Consider the following 5735-nt stretch of genomic DNA (forward strand, 5'->3'; position numbering starts at 1 on the left):
GCCATCTTAGTCCGGCGGCTACAAGCATATTTCAGACGAATTGTGCACATCCTGTTACAAGCATAAAATTTGGCATAGACCTTCCTCAACTAATACTCTTTTATTTCAGATAGGGAGGCATTTGAAAAAAATGTCACACTTCCGGTAAAATCCAAAATGGCGGACGTCATACTTAAATCAGCCCAATATCGAAGGCTAGCGTGTAAAAATGTGTTATTATCATGCTACTATCATTACATTGTGTATGAACCTTTCTTTGGTGTTTCTGATGGATACAATGCATAAGACATATGTATTAAAACCTCTTTCTTCCGGTAATATCCAAAATGGCGGACAGAGAAATATCAATTTTTTATTCAAATTTTCATTTTTTTCAAAATGTAAAGAAAACGATTTTATTTTGTGCTGGTCATTAAACTTTTGGCTTAAAGTTATCCTCAAAACCACTTATTCTAGCATGTTGTAAATATTTAGATATAAAGTTGACACTTCCGGTTAAAAATAGTCACACATCGCAGTGCACGGGATACCCGATTTCCCACATTTAAAATGACCACGTATCCTTTCTTACATCCACAATGTATAAGCTTTTGACAAAATGAGTTTTTTCAAAAGTTATCCTCTTTGTCCCCGCCTAGAGTGGATAGCATAAGAACCAATCCCAAGCTCGTCTCCCTAAACACCTACCTAAGTATATTGCATGATTTACATGCTGGAAAAGACTAAACCAAGTTGAGGGAATAGCCTCAAAAAGCCGTCCCTGTTGCGCAAATGGTTATTTTCTTGCTTCGTTAACCATGTTATACCCATCTGTAAAGTTTGTGCGATCTTACAGTAAAACCCCGGTGATATAGTCTGATTAATCATCATTCATTTTGTTAAAATCACATCTTCAAATGCAATCAATGTCTCCCACATAGTCTTTTTCTCCCATTCAAGCAAAGAGAGAACCATATCACAACAGGTAAAGACATGGATAACAATAAGTGTTTCAGATCACTCAGATCACTCATTGCCTAGTGCATTTGAAAGGCCATTGATAGATATTAATCCAAAGTCTTTTGCCCTCCCAAACACAATCCATAGTTCGTCTACCCCTATGTCACGGAATAGCGAAACAGTAGTGACAGCATCATCATTAACGACTGTTCGAATCGTGACTCCTTTAAGTGCCTGTTTCACTGCATCAGACACATGCACATTAATTTTAGTGTCTGCATCTAAATGTGAACTTGTTGCCGAACTTGAAATACATTACGTGGTGGATAAGATAGAATATTCTGACCATTTGTTTCTATAACTACTATACGCATCCAAGACTTCATCCACTCGTATTTCAGTTTCAAGGTATTTTATTTAGGTAAGGACATAATACCCAATCAGGATACTCAGAAGGCCGCAATTCACATTCGGAGAGCTGATTTCCAACATTTACAAAGACTGTGGTTTTGTTTCTCACATCTATAAATTCTGCAAAAACACATATTTTCTTGCCTTGTTGACCTAATCTGTTTCTTTTTTTTTTTTTTATCTTCCAACAAAACCACGTGTGATGTTGGCTGGTCAATCATCATTCTAAATGCTATAGTCACATCTTCAAAATCCATTAATGTCACCAACGCAGTTCCTTTTCCAGCAAACGTGTTATCTTTTAATGCCTAGTGCATTTGAAAGGTCATTGATTGATATACATCTTATACTTTTCCCCTTCAAAATGCAAACTAAAGTTTGTCTGCCCCTATGTCACGGAATAGCGAAACAGCAATGACATCAGTATCGACTGTTTGAGTCATGACTCAGTTCAGTCTATGTTTCACTGCATCAGACACATCTATCTTGATTCTAGTCTCAGTCTCTTCGTGTAAACATGGTGCTAAACTTGAAACATCATCAAGTGGTGGATAACACTGAACATACTGAGCATTTGTTGCTTCAACTACCTTGTACTCAAAATTGTTTCGAGCAAGCTCCTGTGAATGAAAACTTAAAAGTTCTTTCTTACTGTCGTCATCTCTCAGAAAACTTTCCCAATTTTGAGGATGTTTTTAATCCTGGGTTCGTCTGTGTATTCCCTTTCCCCTAAATGTTGCCCTTGCTTCTTTTAGCAGCTTTCAAACTACCAGTATTTTCTATGTTCACATCCAACACTACATCCACTGTTGTTACAGTTTCAAGGTGTTTCCTAACGAGTATGATGATTGGGTATTATGTCCTTACCTTAAGAAAATACCTTGAAACTGTAACAAGAGTGGATGAAGTCTTTGATGAGTATGGTAGTTGTATCAACAAATGCTCAGGATATTCTATCTTATTCACCACGTGATGTATTTTAAGTGTAGCACCATGTTAACATACTGAGACTGACACTTAAATCATGGTGCATGTGTCTGATGCAGTGAAACACGCACTTAAACGAGTCATGATTAGCAGTCACTGATGATGCTGTCAATACTATTTCGCTATTCCGTGACATAGGGGCAGACGAACTATGGATTGTATTTGGGGAGGCAAAAATTAATCTCTATCAATGGCCTTTCAAATGCACTAGGCAATGAGTGATCACACACTTTTATTTCTGACCCATACCTTATGACGGGTTGTGATACTGTTCTCTCTTTGCTTGAAAAGGAAAAAGAAGACTGCGTGGGAGACATTGATGGTATTTGAAGATGTGACTCTAACATAAAGAATGATGATTGATCAGCGTAAATCACCGGGGTTGTACTGTACAAACTTATCAGATCTAACATGATTAACGAAGCAAGAAAGTCATTTTTTGCACAAAAGGGAAAACTCTTTTTAAGTGAGGCTTGTTCTAGTCTTTTCAAGCATGTAAAACGTGTAATATACTAATGCAGGTGTTTAGTGAGACGGGCTTTATATTGACTCTTATGCTACTTAGTCTTGTCACTAATGGATTGCGAAGGGACAAATAGGGTCCCTTTTAAAAAAAACTCTTTCTGAGACCTCATCATTTTTTCAGAAGCTTGTACATCATGGATGTAAGAAAGGATGCTGCGGTTATTTTTGATGTGTAAAATCGGGTCTCCCGTGCACTGCCTTGTGTGCATGTGGTGGTGACTGTGAATAAGCATGTATTCTTGGCCAAGTAGTAGTAAATTTAAATATTTTTTTAGTACTATAGTGATTTTTTTTGTTTAAATCAATCTATCCAAAACTCTACATCGAAGAAATAGATGGAGGATTCATCTTTGAAATTTACGTCATATATTTACCGGAAGTGTCAACTTTATATCCAAGCATTTACAACATGCTAGAATAAGTGGTTTTGGGGATTACTTAAAGCCAAAAGTTAAATGACCAGCACAAAGTAAAATCATTTCCTTTACATTTTGAAAAAAGTTGAAAATTTGAATAAAAAATTGAGATTTCTCTGTCCGCCATTTTGGATACTTCCGGAAGTAAGGGTTTTTAAGGCATATGTCTTATACATTGTCTCCATCAGAAGCACCAAAGAAAGGTTCATACACAATGTAATGATAGTAGCAATACGTTAAAACACATTTCAATTACCCTCCCTAAAAAATAAGCTTATTTAAGTACAATGTCCGCCATATTGGATTGTTAGCGGAAGTGGGGTTTCTGAAGACATCTAATCTATTAAATTTATCAAAAAGTAGTAAAAAACAAAAATCTGTACCAAATATTATGATAGTAGCATGATAATAGGACATGTTTACACGCTAGCCTTCGATATTGGGCTGAATTAAGTATGACGTCCGCCATTTTGGATTTTACCGGAGGTGAGACATTTTTTTCAAATGCCTCCCTATCTGAAATAAAAGAGTAATAGTTGAGGAAGGTCTATGCCAAATTTCATGCTTGTAACAGGATGTGCACAATATTTCACAAAGCCGCCGGACTATCTATTTGTATTCAGTTTTCAAAATTGTGAATTATCAGAAATAATAAACACATGATAATGTTTCCATTGTTTGCCTTGCCAAATGTTATGAATACTTTACATTATGGTTGAATGAACAAAATTTGGCATGGAAAGTTATAGCAAATGTAAACATAATTTCTGCCAATGTGTCAGAACAGATGAAATTTTCTGTTGTCCAATTAGAGGAGTAATTAGTTTAATTAAATTAAAATTTTGATTCTTTTTTGTGTTTTTTTTGCAAAAACTATAAAGAAATGGTCAAAAGGAAAAAAGTGATAACCAGTAACAATACATGGTCACCAAATAAGACATTTTAGTCAGAAATTATATTCTGGTTGTATAATATTGAAGGATGTCAATTGCTAAAGATGTACATAGACCTACAACCAGTGAGAGCCATAGGCTCTTTACATCCTCTTATTATGGGTTTATTGGAATTTGGCTATTTGTTTAGCAATGTGACTATACCACCTTGTACATAAACTCATCATAGATACCAGGACTAAATTTTGTATATACGTAAATGCTACTCCTTTGAGACCATGTAACATTTACCTCTCATACCTTCCTGAAATTTTGTAATGGAGTTGCATGACTTGACTTGTGTTTTAGTATTTTGACAATAACACCTGGTGAACATTCTTTTACTATTTAACTATATAAAGCTGTGATACATGGTACGATTTAGACATCGGTTGTAGTTAACCATATTATTCTGTTATTTTTTGTCAAACCATTTTAACTGTGGTTATGGGACGACGAATACATTGCACAATCTGTGAAGAGTAGTCATTATGAAGAAATACTGGGTGTCCATTTCAGGTTGGGTCTATAAGGCCACTTTATTTGGAAAACCTAACGACTGGAAGGCTCATATTTCATCTAACCTTGACCTCATTTTCATTTGTCAATGTCACTTTATTGGGATATGGTCTGTTCCTCTCAGAAACTAAAAGTAATAATTTTACCATGTTCTGTAACATTTTAAAATTGACAAACTACTATCGGTTTAGTGTATCTGTTGGGTTTATACATTTCCAACTAAACTTTATATTTTGTTCTTATATACTGTCCCATGTATGGAAAAGGTTAAGGGTTCAATGCCATATTATATTTTGCTTGTCCAAATATACTTGGTATATCGGATACTTGAGTGTGGCAGGTCGTAGGTTCGATCCTAGGCCGGGCAAAATCAAAGACTTGGAATAAGTATTTGCTGCTTCTCCTCTCAGCACGTGACATTTACGAGTAAGAGTAAAGACTTTTTTGGCCGGGAGTCATAATAATGTGTAGGGTGACAAAAATTCACCCATCCTATTGTGGTTTAAATTGAATACCTTTCATTTAATCCTGAGTTCTATTGTAAAGATTATTCTGCATAATATTATACAAAGCGTGATACATCAATCAATCAAGGGAAAGAAAGTGTATGACATTAAAGCCAGGCATTAAAGCCAGGCATTTGTCTTGAACAATTTGTATTGTATCCATCTTCTAATATTATACACCAACGATATTATCTTGTGATTATCCTCAGTCTGTGGTAACGTAATCATGCAGATACTGTTTATTTTTAAATGACATGAATTCTGACTCATGTTGTCACCGATATTGTTCACACTAACTTGTTTTACCGACATAGTTTGCAATGATCAATGATTCTATGTCGTTTGGTATTCTGATTCCGCTAATTTGATTCGACTGTCGACTGACGAAATGTGGAGGTTTAACGCTATAGAACCAGGTTCAATCCACCATTTTCTTCATATGAAAATGCCTGTACCAAGTCAGGGTTATGACAGTTGTTGTCCATTCGTTTTATGTGTTT

The sequence above is a fragment of the Mytilus trossulus genome, chromosome 2 (genome assembly GCF_036588685.1).
Source record: "Mytilus trossulus isolate FHL-02 chromosome 2, PNRI_Mtr1.1.1.hap1, whole genome shotgun sequence".
In the NCBI taxonomy this organism is placed as follows: domain Eukaryota; kingdom Metazoa; phylum Mollusca; class Bivalvia; order Mytilida; family Mytilidae; genus Mytilus; species Mytilus trossulus.